Here is a 24,357-nt window from a genome sequence, read left to right as displayed (position 1 = left end):
CCTGCTCAAAGCAGGATTCACTAAATCATCCCAGACAGATGTCTGTCCAGCCTCTGTTTCAAGACTTCCATTGAAGGAGAACTCCTTGTCTACAATCCCCACCCCACAAACTTGCACACCCTCGCAGAAATCTTAACCCCTTCCTGACATCCGACGTACTATCCCGTCGAGGTGGGGTGGGCCCCCATGACCGCCGACGGGATAGTACGTCATGCCCTTTAATGCGACACCGCGACTTAAGTCGCGGTGATCGCATTAAAATTCCGACGCCATCTCACCTGGGGGAAGATGGCCTCGGCATTTCGGGGTATGGCGCCGCCCCCCCGGCCTCCCGATCGCTGTGATTGGCTGTTCAATTCTGAACAGCGAATCACAGCCTTTCTCACTGTTTCAGCCAATCAGATTGGCTGAAACAGTGAGGTCCCAGGCTAGGATCGAGTACCGATGTACTCGATCCTGGGGCCGGTGCCTGGCAACGCCAGGCACCGACCAAAACCCCCCGGATTGGCGCGATCGACGATCACATCGATCGCGCCAATCGCAGGGCACAGCGGCGGTATTACCGCGCTGTGCCCTGCCTGGACCGGCGCCCCCTCTGCCCTGCCCTGCCTCCTCATCGGTCCGGATCCTGCAGCTGATTGGCGCGATCGATGTGATCGTCGATCGCGTCAATCAGGGCACAGACCCGCCGCATTGGCGCGATCGACGATCACATCGATCGCGCCAATGGCGGGGCACAGCGGCGGTGTTACCGCGCTGTGCCCTGCTTGAATATAACTGCCTGGGCCCTGCCTCATCTCCCTGCCACCTCCGGATAGAGGGCACAGCAGCGGTGTGCCCGCGCTGTGCCCTGATGGTGACCTGGGGGTGACCTACCGGTCACCTGCCGGTCACCTACTGGTGACCTGCCGGTGACCTGCCTATGATCGGAGCTGTGAGCTCCGATCATAGGCTGGTGCCTAGCAACACCGGCGTCACCAGGGCCTCCCCTGATTGGTGGGATCGATGTGATCATCGATCCCACCAATCACAGGTCACAGCAGCGGTGTGTGACCGCTCTGTGACCTGTCTCACCTGTCCCTGACCTGTCTGACCGCTCTTCAGGAATCCTCACACTTGGTGAGGGTTCCTGCAGAGCGGTCACGCTGTCAGATCCCCCTCCTGTGCTGAGACTTGTGGTGCCACAGTAGCCTGTGACACCATAATTCTCGCTAAAAAACAAAAGAAAGAAGACAGAAGAAAGAAAACAGAAGAAAGAAGACAGACTACAACCGTAAGTGTTGATACCCCGATCCCGGCCCGATCTTTCTTACCCCCCCCCATCCCCCCTTACCCCCCCCATCCCCCCTTACCCCCATCCCCACTTCCCCCTCCACCCTCACTGCGCCACGTCCGTCCGTGCCCAAATTTAGCAGCCGCCGAGCGTTGATTGGTGACGCAGTTCACCGATCAACACTCGTGCTCTTTTCTTTTTCACCCCCCTTAGTGCCGCCGAGCGTTGATTGGTGACGCAGTTCACCGATCAACACTCGTGCTCACTTTTCTCCTCCACATCCCCGTCCACGCACCCCGCCGCTGCGTCTGAACCCGTGCCTTTCGTTTCGTGTTTTTTTTTTCCACATCCCCTTGCGCGCACCCCGCCGCTGCGTCTGAACCCGTGCCTTTCGTTTCTTTTTTTTTTTTTCCACATCCCCTTGCGCGCACCCCGCCGCTGCGTCTGAACCCGTGCCTTTCGTTTCTTTTTTTTTTTTTCCACATCCCCTTGCGCGCACCCCGCCGCTGCGTCTGAACCCGTGCCTTTCGTTTCTTTTTTTTTTTTTCCACATCCCCTTGCGCGCACCCCGCCGCTGCGTCTGAACCCGTGCCTTTCGTTTCTTTTTTTTTTTTTCCACATCCCCTTGCGCGCACCCCGCCGCTGCGTCTGAACCCGTGCCTTTCGTTTCTTTTTTTTTTTTTCCACATCCCCTTGCGCGCACCCCGCCGCTGCGTCTGAACCCGTGCCTTTCGTTTCTTTTTTTTTTTTTCCACATCCCCTTGCGCGCACCCCGCCACTGCGTCTGAACCCGTGCCTTTCGTTTCTTTTTTTTTTTTTCCACATCCCCTTGCGCGCACCCCGCCGCTGCGTCTGAACCCGTGCCTTTCGTTTCTTTTTTTTTTTTTCCACATCCCCTTGCGCGCACCCCGCCGCTGCGTCTGAACCCGTGCCTTTCGTTTCTTTTTTTTTTTTTCCACATCCCCTTGCGCGCACCCCGCCGCTGCGTCTGAACCCGTGCCTTTCGTTTCGTGTTTTTTTTTTCCACATCCCCTTGCGCGCACCCCGCCGCTGCGTCTGAACCCGTGCCTTTCGTTTCGTGTTTTTCGTTTCTTTTTTTTTCCCACATCCCCGTCCGCGCACCCAGCCGCCGCCGCCGCCGAACTTTGATAAGTGACTCGGTTCACTTATCAGAGCTCTCGTGCCTGGCGTTTTTTCCACATCCCCATTCACACACCCAGCAGGCGCCGAACTTTGATAAGTGACGCAGTTCACTTATCAGAGCTAGGGCCTGCTGTTTTAGACTTTTCCTTTCACAGGTAGTTTTTTTCCCTATTTGCTTTTTTTCTTTTAGCTTTTACTTTTCAGAAGTTTGCACCAAACACTATCCCCCCCACACGTACACACAGTTCCAATAAATTGCACCCAAGCACCATACTCACACAAAAAATGTCCCGTTCGTCCCGTTCGCCCCGTTCGTCCCAGCAGCGCTATTCAGCAGAGGAGGCATATTCTTTTCTTGCCTCCGACACTGATAGCGAGGGAGAGGATCCCACATTCCTTTACTCGTCAGATTCTTCATCCTCTTCCTCCTCCTCCTCCCCCTCCTCCTCATCTTCCTCCTCGGGTCCTGCGGAACCGCCTCGCAGACGCCCCAGGAGAGAAGATGACGCAGCACCCACTCCTGAAGATGAACCAGCGCGCCCTTCTTCGGACCCCATGTGGACCTCGCCCCCCGAAAATTACGAGCCACTGATTCCTGATTTTGTGGCAGAATCAGGAATCAGGTTTGACACCACCGGCCTCACAGAAATAGACTTTTTCAAAGTCTTTTTCTCTGAGGATTTTATTAACCTCATGGTGGAGCAAACTAATTTGTACGCTCGGCAATTTTTGGAGCAAAACCGCGGTTCATCATTTTCTAACTGGTCTCCTGTAGACGCAGTAGAAATGATGCAGTTTTGGGGCCTGGTCCTCCACATGGGGATCGTGAAGAAGCCAGAACTTCGGCAATATTGGAGTGTGGATATTTTATATAACACTCCAGTGTGCCGAATGGTCATGGCTCGGACGCGTTTTGAGGCCATCCACAAATTCCTGCATTATTCCGATAATGCACAGTGTCCCGCACGAGATGACCCCAATTTTGACCGTCTCTTCAAAGTTCGGCCGGTCATCGAACACTTCAGCAAAAAGTTTGCTGAAGTGTACGTGCCCAAAAGGGACATCTGTGTGGATGAGTCCTTGGTTCATTTTAAGGGGCGGCTCAGATTCCGTCAATACCTGCCCAGCAAAAGGGCCAGGTACGGAATCAAACTCTACAAGCTGTGTGAGAGTACCTCAGGGTACACCCACAGCTTTAGAGTTTACGAAGGGAAGGACAGCAGGATTGAACCGCCTGAGTGTCCCCCTGTCTTGGGAGTGAGTGGGAAAATAGTGTGGGATTTGGTGCACCCACTGCTGGATAAAGGTTATCACCTCTACACCGATAACTTTTATTCCAGCATCCCACTCTACAAATCCCTCTCTGCGCGAGGTACCGCAGCCTGCGGTACTGTCCGCAAAAATCAGAGAGGCCTCCCGAAGACGCTACTTGGGCAGATGCTCAGAAAAGGTGAGAGCAAAGCCCAATGTAGCGACCACCTGCTGGTGGTCAAGTACAAGGACAAGAGGGATGTCCTTCTGTTGACCACCATACACGGTGATGGCAGCGCCCTCAGCACTGTACGGGGTACCTCTACACAGGTCTGCAAACCGGACTGTGTACTGGGGTACAACAAAAACATGGGGGGCGTTGATCTCTCCGATCAACTCCTCCAACCGTACAGTGCTTTGAGGAAGGCCAAGGTGTGGTACAAAAAGCTGTCGGTGTACATCGTACAAATGGCAATGCTTAACGCTTTCCTGCTGTCACGATGTGCACGCCACACCGATACGACGTACCTTCAGTTCCAGGAGGTAGTGGTTAAGGCCCTGATGTTTGGCACGAGGGAAGGAGCGGGCCCCAGTACTTCCGGAACTGAGGGTGCTCGTATTGTACCAGGTCAGCATTTTCCGGGGGTGGTCCCGCCAACTGGTAGAAAAGGTAAGCCGCAAAAAAGGTGCCGAGTGTGCTACAAACGAGGAGTACGCAAGGACACCATCTATCAATGCGACACCTGCCCCGACAAACCTGGCCTGTGTATGAAGGACTGCTTCAAATTGTACCACACCTCCATGCACTACTAATTAGGAACCAGTAGATTCGTTCCAAAGAGGTAAGTTCCATGGGGGTCTAGGTTCCAAAATGATGTCACTTGTGGGTTTTTTTTACTGTTTAGGCACATCAGGGGCTCTGCAAACGGAACATGACGCCCTCAGAACCAGTCCATCAAAGTCTGCATTCCAAATCGTCACTGCTTCCCTTCTGAGTCCCGAAGTGCCCAAACAGTTTTTTCCCACATATGGGGTACCAGCGTACTCAGAACAAAATGGACAGCAACTTTTGGGGTCCAATTTCTCTTGTTACCCTTGGGAAAATAAAAAATTGGGGACTGAAAGATCATTTTTGTGGGGAAAAAATAGGATTTTTTATTTTCACGCCCGGGCGTTATAAACTTTCGTGAAGCACTTGGGGGATAAAAGTGCTCACGACACATCTAGATAAGTTCCCTAGGGGGTCTAGTTTCCAAAATGGGGTCACTTATGGGGGGTTTCTACTGTTTAGGCACATCAGGGGCTCACCAAATAGAACATGATGCCCGCAGACAATTCCATCAAAGTCTGCATTCCAAAAACGTCACTTCTTCCCTTCCGAGCCCCGAAGTGTGCCCAAACAGTAGTTTTCTCCCACATATGTGGTACCAGCGTACCCAGGACAAATTGGACAACAACTTTTGGGGTCCAATTTCTCCTGTTACCCTTGGGAAAATAGAAAATTGGGGACTGAAAGATCATTTTTGTGGGGAAAAAATAGGATTTTTTATTTTCACGCCCGGGCGTTATAAACTTTCGTGAAGCACTTGGGGGATAAAAGTGCTCACGACACATCTAGATAAGTTCCCTAGGGGGTCTAGTTTCCAAAATGGGGTCACTTATGGGGGGTTTCTACTGTTTAGGCACATCAGGGGCTCACCAAATAGAACATGATGCCCGCAGACAATTCCATCAAAGTCTGCATTCCAAAAACGTCACTTCTTCCCTTCCGAGCCCCGAAGTGTGCCCAAACAGTAGTTTTCTCCCACATATGTGGTACCAGCGTACCCAGGACAAATTGGACAACAACTTTTGGGGTCCAATTTCTCCTGTTACCCTTGGGAAAATAGAAAATTGGGGACTGAAAGATCATTTTTGTGGGGAAAAAATAGGATTTTTTATTTTCACGCCCGGGCGTTATAAACTTTCGTGAAGCACTTGGGGGATAAAAGTGCTCACGACACATCTAGATAAGTTCCCTAGGGGGTCTAGTTTCCAAAATGGGGTCACTTATGGGGGGTTTCTACTGTTTAGGCACATCAGGGGCTCACCAAATAGAACATGATGCCCGCAGACAATTCCATCAAAGTCTGCATTCCAAAAACGTCACTTCTTCCCTTCCGAGCCCCGAAGTGTGCCCAAACAGTAGTTTTCTCCCACATATGTGGTACCAGCGTACCCAGGACAAATTGGACAACAACTTTTGGGGTCCAATTTCTCCTGTTACCCTTGGGAAAATAGAAAATTGGGGACTGAAAGATCATTTTTGTGGGGAAAAAATAGGATTTTTTATTTTCACGCCCGGGCGTTATAAACTTTCGTGAAGCACTTGGGGGATAAAAGTGCTCACGACACATCTAGATAAGTTCCCTAGGGGGTCTAGTTTCCAAAATGGGGTTACTTATGGGGGGTTTCCACTGTTTAGGCACATCAGGGGCTCGCCAAACACGACATGACATCCGATCTCAATTCCAGCCAATTTTAGCTTGAAAATGTCAAAGGGCGCTCCTTTCCTTCTGAGCCCTGCCATGCGCCCAAACAGTGGTTCCCCCCCACATATGGGGTATCAGCGTACTCAGGACAAAATGGACAACAACTTTTGGGGTCCAATTTCTCCTGCTACCCTTGAGAAAATAAAAAATTGGGGACTAAACGATCATGTTTGTCGAAAAAATTGGATTTTTTATTTTCACACCCGGGCGTTATAAACTTTCGTGAAGCACTTGGGGGATAAAAGTGCTCACGACACATCTAGATAAGTTCCTTAGGGGGTCTAGTTTCCAAAATGGGGTCACTTATGGGGGGTTTCCACTGTTTAGGCACATCAGGGGCTCGCCAAACACGACATGGCCTCCGATCTCAATTCCAGCCAATTTTAGCTTGAAAATGTCAAAGGGCGCTCCTACCCTTCTGAGCCCTGCCATGCGCCCAAACAGTGGTTCCCCCCCACATATGGGGTATCAGCCTACTCAGGACAAATTGGACAACAACTTTTGGGGTCCAATTTTTCCTGCTACCCTTGAGAAAATAAAAAATTGGGGACTAAACGATCATGTTTGTAGAAAAAATAGGATTTTTTATTTTCTCACCCGGGCGTTATAAACTTTCGTGAAGCACTTGGGGGATAAAAGTGCTCACCACACATCTAGATAAGTTCCTTAGGGGGTCTAGTTTCCAAAATGGGGTCACTTATGGGGGGTTTCCACTGTTTAGGCACATCAGGGGCTCGCCAAACACGACATGACATCCGATCTCAATTCCAGCCAATTTTAGCTTGAAAATGTCAAAGGGCGCTCCTTTCCTTCTGAGCCCTGTCATGCGCCCAAACAGTGGTTCCCCCCCACATATGGGGTATCAGCGTACTCAGGACAAATTGGACAACAACTTTTGGGGTCCAATTTCTCCTGCTACCCTTGAGAAAATAAAAAATTGGGGACTAAACGATCATGTTTGTAGAAAAAATGAGATTTTTTATTTTCACACCCGGGCGTTATAAACTTTCGTGAAGCACTTGGGGGATAAAAGTGCTCACGACACATCTAGATAAGTTCCTTAGGGGGTCTAGTTTCCAAAATGGGGTCACTTATGGGGGGTTTCCACTGTTTAGGCACATCAGAGGCTCGCCAAACACGACATGGCCTCCGATCTCAATTCCAGCCAATTTTAGCTTGAAAATGTCAAAGGGCGCTCCTACCATTCTGAGCCCTGCCATGCGCCCAAACAGTGGTTCCCCCCCACATATGGGGTATCAGCCTACTCAGGACAAATTGGACAACAACTTTTGGGGTCCAATTTTTCCTGCTACCCTTGAGAAAATAAAAAATTTGGGACTAAACGATCATGTTTGTAGAAAAAATAGGATTTTTTATTTTCTCACCCGGGCGTTATAAACTTTCGTGAAGCACTTGGGGGATAAAAGTGCTCACCACACATCTAGATAAGTTCCTTAGGGGGTCTAGTTTCCAAAATGGGGTCAATTATGGGGGGTTTCCACTGTTTAGGCACATCCGGGGCTCGCCAAACACGACATGGCCTCCGATCTCAATTCCAGCCAATTTTAGCTTGAAAATGTCAAAGGGCGCTCCTTTCCTTCTGAGCCCTGTCATGCGCCCAAACAGTGGTTCCCCCCCACATATGGGGTATCAGCGTACTCAGGACAAATTGGACAACAACTTTTGGGGTCCAATTTCTCCTGCTACCCTTGAGAAAATAAAAAATTGGGGACTAAACGATCATGTTTGTAGAAAAAATGAGATTTTTTATTTTCACACCCGGGCGTTATAAACTTTCGTGAAGCACTTGGGGGATAAAAGTGCTCACGACACATCTAGATAAGTTCCTTAGGGGGTCTAGTTTCCAAAATGGGGTCACTTATGGGGGGATTCCACTGTTTAGGCACATCAGGGGCTCGCCAAACACGACATGGCCTCCGATCTCAATTCCAGCCAATTTTAGCTTGAAAATGTCAAAGGGCGCTCCTATCCTTCTGAGCCCTGCCATGCGCCCAAACAGTGGTTCCCCCCCACATATGGGGTATCAGCCTACTCAGGACAAATTGGACAACAACTTTTGGGGTCCAATTTCTCCTGCTACCCTTGAGAAAATAAAAAATTGGGGACTAAACGATCATGTTTGTAGAAAAAATAGGATTTTTTATTTTCTCACCCGGGCGTTATAAACTTTCGTGAAGCACTTGGGGGATAAATGTGCTCACCACACATCTAGATAAGTTCCTTAGGGGGTCTAGTTTCCAAAATGGGGTCACTTATAGGGGGTTTCCACTGTTTAGGCACATCAGGGGCTGGCCAAACACGACATGGCGTCCGATTTCAATTGCAGCCAATTTTAGCTTGAAAATGTCAAACGACGCTCCTTTCCTTCTGAGCTCTGCCGTGCACCCAAAAAGTGGTTCTCCCTCACATGTGGGGTATCAGCGTACTCAGGACAAATTGGGCAACAACTTTTAAGGTCCATTTTCTCTTTTTACCTTTGGGAAATTAAAAAAATTATTGCTGAAAGATCATTTTTGTGACTAAAAAGTAAAATGTTAATTTTTTCCTTCCATGTTGCTTCTGCTGCTGTGAAACACCTGAAGGGTTAATAAACTTCTTGAATGTGGTTTTGAGCAGCTTGAGGGGTGCAGTTTTCAGAATGGTGTCACTTTTTGGTATTTTCTGCCATATAGACCCCTCAAAATGACTTCAAATGTGAGGTGGTCCCTAAAAAAAATGGTTTTGTAAATTATGTTGTAAAAATGAGAAATTGCTGTTCAAATTTTAACCCTTATAACTTCCTAAAAAAAAAAAATTTTGTTTCCAAAATTGCGCTGATGTAAAGTAAACATGTGGGAAATGTTATTTATTAACTATTTTGTGTCACATAACTCTCTGGTTTAACAGAATAAAAATTCAAAGTTGGAAAATTGCCAAATTTTCAAAATTTTCGCCAATTTTCCTTTTTTTTCACAAATAAACGCAAGTGATATCGAAGAAATTTTACCACTATCATGAAGTACAATATGTTACAAGAAAACAATCTCAGAATCGCTAAGATCCGTTGAAGCGTTTTGGAGTTATAACTTCATAAAGGGACAGTGGTCAGAATTGTAAAAAATGGCCCGGTCATTAACGTGCAAACCACCCTTGGGGGTGAAGGGGTTAAACACCTTGATCTACATTCACTCTCTGAATCCCTCCTCCCTCTCACAGACATAAGTTCCCTACACAATGCGGATGATGCTGCCGCACTATATAACACCACAATAGCTGCAGCTTTGGAATCTCTTGCCCCTTTCGCATACACAAAAGCTCGCAAAATCAACAGACAGCCCTGGCACACCAGCCTGACTGTTATGACCCCAATGGCGAGGGTCTCAGAGAAACAAGTAAGTCTGCGACGTACAAAAATCCAGCTCATAGGGCAGTGGTAACTGGGTTGACCATATATCTACTCCTAACGCCAACACTAGCAGTAGCCGGGGAACATGCCTACGTTGGTCGCTAGATGTCTCGCGCCAGCCGGAGGACTAACTACCCCTAGAAGAGGAAAACAAAGACCTCTCTTGCCTCCAGAGAATAGACCCCAAAAGTAGGATAGTAGCCCCCCACAAATAATAACGGTGAGGTAAGAGGAAATGACAAACACAGAGATGAACTAGATTTTAGCAAAGAGAGGCCCACTTTACTAATAGCAGAATGTAGTAAGATAACTTATATGGTCAACAAAAACCCTATCAAAATCCACGCTGGAGATTCAAGAACCCCCGAACCGTCTAACGGCCCGGGGGGAGAACACCAGCCACCCTAGAGCTTCCAGCAAGGTCAGGAAACAGATTATATACAAGCTGGACAAAAATGCAAACAAAAACAAATAGCAAAAAGCAAGAAAGCAGACTTAGCTTAATCAAGCAGGAACCAGGATCAGAAGACCAGAGCACTACAGATTAGTTCTGATATCAACGTTGCCAGGCATTGAACTGAAGGTCCAGGGAGCTTATATAGCAACACCCCTGACCTAACGACCCAGGTGAGCATACAAGGGATGAATGACATACCCAGAATAAAATCACTAGTAGCCACTAGAGGGAGCCAAAAGGTAAATTCACAACACCTGACCAAAGAACTGAGGCGAGCTTCCAGGGCTGCAGAGTGGAGATGGAAAAGATCCCACTCCAACGAGCACTTCATCGCATTCAAACAGTCCCTCACTACTTTGAAGACCACACTCGCCACAGCTAAACAAATCTACTTCTCATCTCTCATATCCTCCCTGTCTCACAACCCTAAAGTTATTCAACACCTTCAACTCTCTCCTCCGTCCCCCAGCACTTCCTCCCTCCCCACTCATCTCAGCTGAAGACTTTGCCTCATTTTTCAAGCAGAAGATTAAGAACATCAGAGACAGTTTTAGTCAACAACCCGCAGAGCCCTTCCTCCCGACTTCCCAGCCCTCCACCTCCAAAACCAACTTCTCCACTATTACAGAAGATCGACTCTCCACTCAACTCTCAGGATCGCATCTCACCACCTGCGCACTTGACCCGATCCCTTCCCACTTCATCCCAAACCTCGCCACAGTCTTCATCGTAACTCTAACCCATCTCTTCAACCTATCACTAACAACTGGTGTTTTCCCCTCAAGCTTTAAACATGCCTTAATCACACCTATCCTCAAAAAGCCTTCTCTTGACCCATCCTCTGTATCTAGCTATCGCCCAATATTACTTCTCCACTATGCCTCCAAAGTCCATCTTGAACTGTCCTCCCATCTATCTTCCTGCTCCCTTTTTGACCGCTTACAATCAGGCTTCCGGTCACACCATTCCACTGAAACTGCCCTAAGGTCATCAATGACCTATTAACCTCCAAGAGCAAGCGACACTACTCTATCCTCCTCCTCCTGGACCTGTCCTCTGCCTTTGACACAGTGGACTATTCCCTGGCATCACAGACTTGGCCCTATCCTGGATCTCGTCATACCTAACTGACCGAACATTCAGCGTCTCCCATTCACACACCACCTCCTCACCTCGCCCCCTATCTGTCGGAGTTCCGCAAGGTTCAGTTCTAGGGCCCCTGCTCTTCTCCATTTACACTTTTGGCCTGGGACAGCTCATAGAATCTCACGGTTTTCAGTAACATCTCTATGCAGATGACACACAGATCTACATCTCTGGACCAGATATCACCACCCTACTAACCAGAATCCCTCAATGTCTATCCCTATTTCATCCTTCTTCTCCGCTAGATTTCTAAAACTTAACATGGACAAAACAGAATTCATTGTCTTTCCTCCATCTCACGCGACCCCCCCCCCAACGAACCTATCCATTACAGTAAACGGCTGCCCACTCTCCCCAGTCCCACAAGCTCACTGTCTCGGGGTAATCCTTGACACTGATCTTTCCTTCACGCCGCATATCCAAGCCCTTTCCACTTCCTGCCGCCTTCAACTCAAAAATATTTCACGGATCCGTACCTAAACCAAGAATCTGAAAAACCCTAGTCCATGCCCTCATCATCTCCCGCCTCGACTACTGTAACCTCCTGCTCTGTGGCCTCCCCTCGAACACTCTCGCACCCCTCCAATCTATTCTAAACTCAGCTGCCCGACTAATCCACCTGTCCCCCCACTATTCCCCGGCCTCTCCCCTCTGTCAATCCCTTCGCTGGCTCCCCATTACCCAGAGACTCCAATAGAAAAGCCTAACCATGACATACAAAGCCATCCACAACCTGTCTCCTCCATACATCTGTGCTCTCATCTCCCGGTACTTTCCTGCACGCAACCTCCGATCATCACAAGATCTCCTTCTCTACTCCCCTCTTATCTCCTCTTCCCACAATCGCATACAAGAATTCTGTCGCGCATCACCCCATACTCTGGAACTCTCTACCACAACATATCAGACTCTCACCTACCATCGAAACCTTCAAAAAGAACCTGAAGACCTACCTCTTCCGGCAAGCCTACAACCTGCAGTAATCACCGATTGACCAAACCACTGCACGACCAGCTCTGTCCTCAAGTACTGTATTCTCACCCATCCCTTGTAGATTGTGAGCCCTCGCGGGCAGGGTCCTCTCTCCTCCTGTACCAGTTGTGACTTGTATTGTTCAAGATTATTGTACCTGTTTTTATTATGTATACCCCTCCTTACATGTAAAGCGCCATGGAATAAATTGCGCTATAATAATAAATAATAATAATAACTCACCACCTCTCGTGGCAGCCTGTTCCACTCATTGATTACCCTCACTGTCAAAAAGTTTTTTCTAATATCTAATCTGTGTCTCCTCCCATTCAGTTTCATCCCATTGCTTCTAGTCTTTCCTTGTGCAAATGAGAATAAAGATGATCCTTCTACAATTTGACAGCCCTTGAGATATTTGTAGACAGCTATTAAGTCTCCTCTCAGTCTTCTTTTTTGCAAGCTAAACATTCCCAAATCCTGTAACCGTTCCTCATAGGACATGGTTTGCAGACCAGTCACCACTCTGGTCGCTCTTCTCTGATCGTGCTCCAGTTTGTAGATGTCTTTTTTAAAATGTGGTGCCCAAAATTGGACACATTATTCCAGATGAGGTCTGACCAAAGAGGAGTAGAGGACAGAAAATTTTGTTTCTGGTGTCCCTTGACAGCTCTTTGGTCTTCACCATAGTGGAGTTTGGAGTGTGACTGTTTGAGGTTGTGGTCAGGTGTCTCTTATACTGATGAGGTCAAACAGGTGCCATTACTACAGGTAATGAGTGGAGGACAGAGGAGCCTCTTAAAGAAGTTACAGGTCTGTGAGAGCCAGAAATCTTCCACGTTTTTAGGTGACCAAATACTTATTTTCCACCATAATTTGCAAAATAAATCTTATCCAATCAGACAAGATGATTTTCTGGATTGGTTTACTTATTTTGACTCTCATAGTTGTGGTCTTGAGGACTGGCCAAAATACCTGTCGAGAGGTGCAAAAGTCTCATTGACAGTTACAGGAATCATTTGATTGTAGTGATTGCCTCAAAAGGTTGTGCAACAAAATATTAAGGGTACCATCATTTCTGACCAGGCCTACTTCATTTGTCTGTCATTAAACAAGGGGTACCAACAATTTTGACCACGTGTGTAATTGTCCCCATACTTTTACCAATATGTAAGGAAGCGGACAAGAGAGAATACAGTTGAAGTTGATGCCTACCTGAGTAATTGCAAGCAAACACGGCCATCTACTGCTCAAAGGCGAAAGTGAAAGTAAAGAAAGAATTACAGTAGCAGGATTCTGATAGTGGGAAGGTATGTTCTCAGAGGAGAAGATTATGAAGACAACACCAGATCAAGTGACACTTGTGTCACAGTTACTAATTATAAAAGGTTTGGCCAGGCTGAGAAGAGGGAGTTGCCGCCAGAACCCGTACCAGGACAGGTTGTGTAGCTGTTAGATGGGCTTACAGCCACCATTGCCACAGAAGGGTCCGAGAGCAATCAGATGCCAGAGAAGGCTTAAGCTGTGAGGAAGATCTATGCCTAGCGCCACTACAAGTCTGTGACCAGCGCCAGTAAAATTCGTAAGCAGCACCAGTAGAATTTGTAAGCAGCGCCAATAGAATTCGTAAGCAGCACCAATAGAAGATTCGTACCCCCCGTCCACGCCAGTAGAAGATCCATAAATAGCACCAGTAGAAGACCGTGACAGATCTGAACCAGGCTCGGGAGCCGATCCCGCTGTAGAAGGGGACCGTTCCTGTGGCCTGTTAATTCCAGCACAGATGTATGGAACAGGGTGTCAGCTGGGGCTATGCTGCAAGGAACAGAGAAGGCCAGTGCGATGAGCAAACGGTATACCCAGTGACTTACATAACTAGGACTTGCGGGAAGTACTGGTGAGCCCCTCTAGGGCCAGTGTAACAATCAGAGGTGTTTATAGACACTACGACGAGGTCCGGGCCTGGTACTGAGCGTTACGCCGGAGAATTTGAGACATAATGGCATTAGTAGTCGTTTAACTGCTAGATAACAAGAACGGTGAATGTAATAGAACGTTGTTTAGACATTGTACTTAGTTGTATTGCTGTGTCATAATATACTGTACTGACCCTGCTACTGTAACCCACCATATAGTGCATACTATAAATATATATATATTTACATACTGTATACACACACTTACAGCTTTTCCCTTTGGTGTTAGTTAAATAGTGTTAAGTACCACTGTTTCCTTATTGTCTGCGCTGTTGCATCCAAACAGCCTGCTTACACATATAGTGTGGCAGAGTTAGTGTATGAGGTACCATATTTTTTGGACTATAAGACGCACCGGACAATAAGACGCACCCCAAATTTTGGGGTGGAAAATAGCAAAAAAAATTTTTTATAAGATGGGGGTCCATCTTATCATCTGAATTTAAGGTATTTTACCTGAGGGTGGTAGAGAGGGGTCACAGGAGGCGCCTTCCTCATGAAGCCGGTGGTGGCAGAAGTGGGGCAATGCTGTAGTCCCGGGGTATCCCAGCGGTACGATGCTGCAGTCCCAGGGTATCCCAGCGGTACAATGTTGCAGGTCTCCTGCCAGCGGTGCGGCAGAGCATAGTGTGTTGCATAGAGCAGGGTCCCATCCTCAGGATGCCGGTGGCAGAAATGTGGTGATGCTGGTGTCCATGGTGAGCAGAGCCGAGTGCATCATTGGTTTCTCGGCGGCCATTTTCCTGAAGCCGAGAGTCGCCGAGATCTCAGTCTGCACCCGCACGGCCTCAGGTGGCCATTTTCCTGAAGCCGAGGGCCGCGGAGATCTCAATCTGCACAAGAGCGGCCTCCTGCAGCTATTTTCCTGAAGCCCACAGCTTCAGGAAAATGGAGCATTAGAGGCCCAGCCGAGTCCTCAATCTGGGTATGCGCTGAGTCTGGCGGCCCATAGTTTCAGGAAGATGGCCGCAGGGAAACCAATGATGCACTCCGTACTGCTCACCGCCAACACCGAGCTTCAGCATTGCCACACTCCTGCCCCCAACGGTTCCCTGAGGAAGGGACGCTGCTACACCACTGCCGTAACCCCCCAGAAAGCCTGCATTCGGACTATAAGATGCACCCCCCATTTTCCTCCCAAATATTTTTGGGTTTACTAAGGTACGAATAAAATTTTTCTGGTGCTATGATGGAACAAAAACTTCAGCCAGAAAAATAAAGCAAACCTACGGTTATCCTACTGTGAGTTCTCCTGTAGGTTTTCAGTTTTTATGGTGCACTTGCTTCACATGAATGAGAACCTTGTTCTAAGAAATTCTGATTAACTCAAGAAGGAATCTGTAAATCCCAGGCTGTCAGCAGTCTTGTCTTAGAAAGCTATGTCTATAAATACATATCCACCAGTATACAGTATACACCCAGAATATAATCAGCTTACCCTAAACCTACCAGTGCTCTGTACTGGGCTGAAGGCCTGAGGACACACACATCATCTACAGCATACTTAGAATGGGTGTTTCGTTACATATAATGCAGTGTCACATGTAATAACTCAGACCTCGCTGTACTCTGCCGCTCTTAAATGGGTAATTTACCATAAATCATCTGACAAGTCTTAGGTTACACAGTTGTTGGGCAGCATTACATCACTCCATGTACTTGTTATTAAAAAATCTCACCACTAAAAGCATTGCTGTGGTCTGGAATATTAGTATCTAGTCTTACCCTAAGGTCAGTTTAACATCCATAAAACAAGGCCGAATTTCACAGGTGATATAACTTAGGTTTCTGATGGGTGGGAGACTGACTGGTGGGACCCTCACTGATCCTGGGAAGGACGGAACCGTTATTCCAGTGTCGCGCTGTGTCCCCCTTAGATTACATTCACATGTTCAAAATTCTGATATGGAAATCGCAATAAAATCCAACAAAATATATAATTGTGTTTAATGTAGATTCTGTTACAATAAAATCTTCAGTAAATAAATATGAGCTGCAAAGGGCAAAATCCAAGGTGAAAATGATAAACGACATGCTGCCGATGTTAAATCTGCACTGAATTACAGACAGGGCTGTATTTTGTGCACATGACATTTTACGTGATTACATCCCATACTAGTAAGTCAGACTTGGGGCTCATACTTATCTGCGAGGAAAACGGACGAGTGCAATCCGATAAAAATCCGAAAAAAAAAAGCCGAAATGGGACTGAGAAAACAATAGCATCATGCTGTGATTCTCCTCGTATCTCCAACGAGACTCGCCAATGCAAATCAATGCGTGCGAGGAAAAAAAAATCGCACAGCACTCGGACCATGCACGTGCCGTCAAATTTTTACACATTGATGTCCTTTTAAAAGCCAACAATTCATCTGCCGAATGCAGTAAAATCACACCGTGACCTGACAGAATAGAATAGATAAAATAGATATATACACATAGAATAGATAGATATAAGGATGTCACATCTATAATAAGTGCAGTGCTTGTGTAGCTTACCGTATATATATTTTTTAACATACTAAATGTTTTCTGAAAAAAATGTTGTGAGATCCCCGGACATTTTATTTACCAGCAGAGGGAAAGCAGGCAGCTGGGGGCTGATGTTTATAGCCTGGGAAGGGGTAATCCCCATGGAGATTCCCAAGCTACTAATTTCAGCTCACACCTGTACGTTTAGCCTTTCCTGGTTATTAAAATAGGGGACCCCCCAAAAAAAGAAAATGATGTAGGGTCCCCCTATATTTAATAACCAGCAAATGCTAGGCAAACAGCTGCAGGCTGATATTAATAGCCCTGGAAGGGGCCATGGATATGGCCCGCCTCCCAGACTAAAAACATCAGTTCTCAGCTGCCCCAGAAATGGCACATCCATAAGATGTGCCAATTCTGGCACTTAGCGTAGCTCTTCCCTCTTGCCCTTTTGGGGTAACAGTTGGTGCGGTTGATGTCACCATTGTATTGTCAGGTGACATCATGCCCCGAGGTTAATAATGGAGAGGGGTCTATAAGACACCTCCATTACTAACCCAATAGTGATATTGTATGAAAAAAAACCACCCAGAATAAAGTCTTTGAATTGAAAGAATGACACAGGCTCCTTTAATTAATCTAAATTAAACCATACTCACTTTATTGCCTATTCCACTGAAAACAATGTCTTCTGTAACAGAATTAAAATAATAAAACCCATATTCCTTACCTGGAACACTTGCTCAGCGCCTCGCGGTGAACTCTTTTCACCTCATTGACGTCACTGCGAGCGTGAGAACATTCACACTCTTGCGATGCTATCAGAAAGGTTCTGCGAGTTCACAGTCAATAAAATCAGTTCAAGTCACTCACGTCAGCGTGACGTTATAGCTTATCCCACAAGTTATAACTTTTCTTGAAGAATATTTCCCTGGAAACCTGTGTGTAAATTACATAGAAAATTGCTCTATGTAAAAGCTCATGTTAAAATTGAATTGCAATCGGATCACATTCGCATGTAAATCGGATGTAAATCGGATGATAGATGTTAAAATCGGATTTTGAACGGGCATGAAAATCGCATGACACTTGCATTACACTCATCAGACTTTTCTGGACTGAAATCCGACCGTTTTTTTTCTCAGCGATGCGTATGAGCCCTAAGAGTATATGCAAACAACGTGGGGTAGCTTAAAAGTCGCTCAATCGTTTTTTTCAATACAGTTTAAATGAAAAAAACGATGGCCAAAAGATTTTGGAAAAATGACAGTAAAAACGCAAAAAAACACATTTCAGTACAAAAGACTTTTCAGTCTTCCACTTGAGAAACTCACTGAGTTTGCAAATGTGTGTACAAACCCAACGTTCCCAGGTTCAAGATTTGCTGCGATTTTGACGATGTGTATTTATGCAGCGTCAAAACACTGGCGGACAGATGTTATAATATAGTGGATGGGATTTCTAGAAATCTCATGTCCAGTATGTGTGTATGTGCGCCTGTGAATCACCAGCAGAAACTGACATTTGGAGCATCATTTCCACACTAGAATGTATTGGATGCGGTAAATGTGCATGGTTCAGGCTATGTGCACACGCTGCGGATTTTGCTGTGGATCCGCAGCGTTTCCGCAGCTGCGGGTCCGCAGCGGTTTCCCATGCGATTACAGTACAATGTAAACCTGTGGGAAACGTAATCTGCAGTGCACATGCTGCGGAAAAAAACGAGCGGAAACGCAGCGGTTTACATTCCGCAGCGTGTCAATTTTTTGTGCGGAATCCACAGCGGTTTTACACCTGCTCCATAATAGAAAACCGCAGGTGTAAAACCACAGTGGAATCCACACAAAAGCCGCGGTAAAAAAAAAATTCACAGAGGATCATTCTATGTGTTCACATACCCTCAGTGAACACATGCCGATTTACATGCGTTCAATAGAAAGCAGCGTTTTGAAAATAGCGAAAATACGCTGCGTCCAAAGTGCTGCTACTTCCAGATAATGGGAACGTATCCTAACAGGTGTACATACCCTTTCGATCGTCTAATGTGTATAGGGATATTAACTATTAATGTTGTGACCTCATCTCTCTGCAGTGACGTCAGCAAGGTGAGCAGACCGCAGTATGTCAGGGCAGGAGGGCAGGGAGCTAATTGGGGCTCCTCTAACCCTGCACGTGCCAACGCATTCCTAGACTGATGTATGTTTGCTTCACAGATGAGAATACAATTACACAAAGTACAAAAATACGACATTTTAGCTATTTGGTCTGAAAAATAGGGAAGTGATGAAAAAAAGACCTGTCCCTCCGGCGCAGCCTAAGGGTATGTGTCCACGTTCAGGATTGCATCAGGATTTGGTCAGGATTTTTCATCAGTATTTGTAAGCCAAAACCAGGAGTGGGTGATAAATGCAGAAGTGGAGCATATGTTTCTATTATACTTTTCCTCTAATTGTTCCACTCCTGGTTTTGGCTTACAAATACTGATGAAAAATCCTGACCAAATCCTGATGCAATCCTGAACGTGGACACATACCCTTAGGCACCAGATGTCCAGTGCCTAGTGGCGAATACAGCTACCTACAGGTCAATTCCGAAAGAGATGTGGCTAAATCTCATCCACTTTGTTGCTACAGTGATTTAACATCCACAAATCCGGGTGTAACATCTGCACTGTATCTGCCATCTATAAACAAGCCCTTATAGTTTGTCCGTGGACACTTGACTTTGGTCACTTCCTTGCACGGTGAATGGTGGAAATTAAAACAAAAACTGTGAAGAGGTCATAACGCCAATCCAGCATCTCAGCCCCTACTTTCTCAGGATCGGCACAGTCAAAAGTCCATCTATCAAAAAGTGATGGTGTATCCCAGCAACATTACTTTCTGAAATGCGAAATTCTTTTTTAACGATTAGCCCTCCTCAGTACGTAACGGTATGTCATGGAGAGGGTTTGGATGTATGGAGGGGGCAGGTGCTTGCTGCGTTATACAGCAGCGATCTAAGAATTCGCACAATCCTGGTGAGGGGACAGTTTATTTGGGCACCCATCATCACCACTTTCCCTTTAATGCAATCAGTGGTCTGCTGAAGGTCCCCATTGCCACAAAATTGGTTGGCTGGGCTTCAGTGGCAGAATATTCATAGAAGGCCAACATTTCCACTGCTGAAATACTCGGCTACTGAAGTATAGAACAAGCAATCAAACGCTTGTAACTTCAAATTCCCAACATGGGCTGAAAAATACAGTGAAAAAAAAATTAAAAAAAAACATTACAAAAGTTAGAATCACACATTCTTTCGCAACAAAAAAACATTTTGAGTATTGCAGCACATTTTTTCCTATGTTTCTGTACATTAAATGGTAAAGTGAACGGTGTCATTCAATGCTACAAATAATCCCGCTAAAAAAAGCCCACAAATGGCCATGTTGACGGACAAATAAGAAATGATGTGGCACTTGGAAGAGGAGAGAGTGAAAGCCCAAAGATGCAAATTGACTGAGATTAGGGGTTAATGGCAGATTGTAACATAGTTATTCATATATTACCATCATATTATGGAATTACTATTTATTCCATTCCCAATAATCAACATAAACAATATTCCTTAACTCATGGCTATTTAGGCCACTTTCACACATCAGTTTTTTGCCGTCAGTCAAAATCCGTTGGCTCGACGGATCCGTCACAGATTGTGAAAAACTGAACATTGCAGTGAGAAAACTGCACGAAATGCCTGACTATCGCAGAGTGTACACACACCAGTGAAGATAACCCTCATAGTAATATCTATATATATAATTGTCTAAGGGGCACTTCCGTCTGTTTGTCTGTAACTTACGTAACGGAAATCCCGGGTCGCTGATTGGTCGCGGCCGGCAGGTTGCGACCAATCAGCGACAGGCTTAGTCCGGCCGCGAATTGGCCCCTCCCTACTCTCCTCCAGTCAGTGCCCCCTCCCTACTCCCCTTCAGTTAGCGCCAGTGTGTCGCCACATCCCGGACCAACTTTTTACTATTGATGCTGCCTATGCAGCATCAATAGTACAAAGATACAATGTTAAAAATAATTTAAAAAAATTAAAAAATATGCTATTCTCACCATCCGCCGTCCACCGATGCGCGCGATGCTGCCGCCAGCTTCCGTTCCCAGTGATGCATTGCGAAATTACCCAGGTGACTTAGCGGGAATGGAAGCTGGTGGCAGCATCGCGCACATCGGGACAGATTCGGTGGACGCCGGAGGGTGAGTATATAACTATTTCTTACTTTAATTTTGTTTTTTAACAGGGATATGGTGCCCACACTGCTATATAGTACGTGGGCTGTGTTATATAGTACGTCGGCTGTGTTATATACTACGTGGGCTGTTATATACTGCGTGGCCTGTGTTATATACTACGTGGCCTGTGTTATATACTGCGTGGGCTGTGTTATATACTGCGTGGCCTGTGTTATATACTGTGTGGGCTGTGTTATATACTACGTGGGCTGTGTTATATACTGCGTGCCCTGTGTTATATACTACATGGGCTGTGTTATATACTGAGTGGGCTGTGCTATATACTACGTGGCTGTATTATATACTGCATGGGTAGTGTTATATACTGCGTGGCCTGTGTTATATACTACGTGGGCTGTGTAATATACTGCGTGGGCTGTGTTATATACTGAGTGGGCTGTGCTATATACTACGTGGCTGTATTATATACTGCGTGGGTAGTGTTATATACTGCGTGCCCTGTGTTATATACTACGTGGGCTGTGTTATATACTGCGTGGGCTGTTATATACTGCATGGCCTGTGTTATATACTGCGTGGCTGTGTTATATACTATGTGGGATATGTTATATACTTTGTGGGCTGTACTATATATTACGTGGGCTGTGTTATATACTGCCTGACTGCTATATACTACGTGGGCAGTGTTATATACTGCGTGGGTTGTGTTATTTACTACGTGGCCTGTGTTATATACTGCGTGGGCTGTGCTATATATTACGTGGGCTGTGCTATATATTGGCACTTCAGTGAAGTGGGCTCCACTTCATCTCCTCTTCCTCTCACTGTCGGGGTACCTCAGGGCTCAGTCCTTGGCCCCCTTCTCTTCTCCCTCTACACAGCCCCAATTGGACAGACCATCAGCAGATTTGGCTTTCAGTACCATCTTTACGCTGATGACACACAACTATACACGTCATCCCCTGACCTTACCCCTGCTGTACTACAGAACGCCACTGACTGTCTGTCTGCAGTCTCCAACATCATGTCCGCTCTCTATCTGAAACTCAACCTCTCCAAAACTGAACTTCTTCTGCTCCCGCCTTCTACTAACCTCCCTAAATCTGACATTTCCCTCTCTGTGGGTGGCACCATAATAACACCCCGGCAGCAGGCACGCTGTCTGGGTGTTATGTTTGACTCTGATCTCTCCTTCACATCCCACACACAATCTCTTGCCCGCTCGTGCCGCTTACACCTAAAGAACATCTCTAGAATCCGCCCTTTTCTCACCATGGAGACAACAAAAACTCTCACTGTCGCCCTAATCCACTCCCGCCTGGACTACTGCAATGCTCTATTAATTGGCCTCCCCCTCACGCGACTTTCCCCTTTCCAGTCTATCCTTAATGCGGCAGCTAGGGTCGTCCATCTGGCTAATCGTTACTCGGACGTGTCCGCTCTTTTCCAGTCGTTACACTGGCTGCCCATTCATTACAGGATACAATTCAAAGTACTTGTTCTCACCCACAAAGCTCTCCACAGGGCGGCACCCCCTTACATCTCCTCCCTCATTTCTGTCTATTGGCCTAACTGACCGCTGCGCTCTGCAAACGACTTTCGACTAACCTCTGCACTAATCCGTACCTCCCACTCCCGACTCCAAGACTTCTCCCGTGCTGCGCCAATCCTCTGGAATGCTCTACCCCAAGATATTAGGACCATCCACAACTTGCATAGTTTTAGGCGCTCGCTCAAAACACATTTGTTCAGAGCGGCCTACCATGTTGTCTAATCAAAGTCATTTTATGTTTGTGTGTGTGTAGCCCATTCACTATCTCCATCTACCCCCCACTCCCTGAAGATGGCTGGACCATCACTGTAAATACATCATTGTAAATACACACCTGTGCTTTGTATCCCCCCACCTCATTGTAGATTGTGAGCTCTCACGAGCAGGGGCGGCTTATTTTGTCTTATTTTGCTTTATTACTGTATTGTTAACATGGTTACCTATGACTGTTGTGTTTGAAACTGTTAAACTGTAAAGCGCTGCGGAATATGTTGGCGCTATATAAATAAAGATTATTATTATTATTATTACATGGGCTGTGTTATATACTATGTGACTGCTATATACTACGTGGCTGTGCTATATAGTACGTGGCTGTTTGTTACGTGGGCTGTGCTATATACTATGTGGCTGCGATATACTATGTGGCTGCTATGTACTACGTGGCTGTTCTATATACTACGTGGCTGTGCTATATACTATGTAGCTGCTATATACTACGTGGCTGTCTGTGTTATATACTGCGTGGCTGTGTTATATACTACGTGGCTGTGCTAAGCACCACATACATACATGTACATATTCTAGAATACCCGATGCGTTATACTCGGGCCACCATCTAGTTTTTAATAAATCCATTTCCTCTAATACAGCATTGACTTTCATATCAAGCGTCATGTATGTCCATAATCAAGCAAAATCTTTATATTCCTCTTGAAAAAAAAATCATTGTCAGAAGTGGGATTCGAACCCACGCCTCCAGGGGAGACTGCGACCTGAACGCAGCGCCTTAGACCGCTCGGCCATCCTGACTCTGAGACGAAGAGGGCCACTCCAGACTGTAGAGCTGATCTCACACACGCACATGTCCCCTGTACACATTGATATGCTTGCTGACCTCGCTCTGTACATGGTTGTTTCCAGTAGGCTTCATGCTGCGATATGGCCGCACTGCTGGCGCCTCTGTAGACGGAGCTGGGTATAACACGCTAGACGCGTCACACACTAGAACGTTGGCGGTGTTCTGTTGCCTAGGTGCACTGCTAGCCGTGCAGCTACAATGTGTCATCGCAGACACTGCACCGTATACTGCTGCGCCCTATCAATGCTGCACAGCTGCAGGAGCCGTCATAAACAGTGCCATAAGCAATGACAATGCTATCTCCAGGACTGGCTGTAACCAGAAGCCTTCAGGATGTCCGCCCTCACAATGTCAGCCCGAAGTGCCCCCATGACCAGTGTCAGGGTGAGAGTGCTCCCATTGCTGGTCTCCACAGGAATAGTGCCCCAGTCACACAGAGCACCTAGGAAAAGTGCAAGCCACAGAATGCTGATAAAAATTACTAGTACCCCCATATTCAGTTTAGACCAGAGGGTCTCCTCACCCCAGACTGCTATAAATATGTTCTGTGCATCTTCTTCACTGCCCACTAAATGAATGGAGAGGTACTGCAGGTATTGCACACCTCTGTCTACTGCTCTAGTCAATGAATGGAGAGGTACTGCACACCTCTGACTACTGCTATAGTCAATGAATGGAGAGGTACTGCACACCTCTGACTACTGCTATAGTCAATGAATGGAGAGGTACTGCACACCTCTGACTACTGATATAGTCAATGAATGGAGAGGTACTGCACACCTTTGACTACTGCTATAGTCAATGAATGGAGAGGTACTGCACACCTGTGACTACTGCTATAGTCAATGAATGGAGAGGT

General features: G+C 46.6%; 1 protein-coding gene and 1 non-coding gene across 2 annotated transcripts in view; both read right to left on the bottom strand.

Annotated features, from left to right (window-relative positions):
* The window catches only part of RP1L1 (RP1 like 1), a 110,534-nt gene that overhangs the window by 76,612 nt on the left and 9,565 nt on the right, over positions 1-24,357 (bottom strand). The gene's annotated exons all lie outside the window — the stretch shown is intronic.
* Positions 23,367-23,449, bottom strand: TRNAL-CAG (transfer RNA leucine (anticodon CAG)). Its single transcript has one exon. It is a non-coding gene; the product is annotated as a tRNA-Leu (tRNA).

The sequence above is a fragment of the Ranitomeya variabilis genome, chromosome 2, assembly GCF_051348905.1.
Source record: "Ranitomeya variabilis isolate aRanVar5 chromosome 2, aRanVar5.hap1, whole genome shotgun sequence".
In the NCBI taxonomy this organism is placed as follows: domain Eukaryota; kingdom Metazoa; phylum Chordata; class Amphibia; order Anura; family Dendrobatidae; genus Ranitomeya; species Ranitomeya variabilis.
Note: the sequence above shows the minus strand (reverse complement) of the source record. Positions and strands in the feature narration are given on the sequence as shown.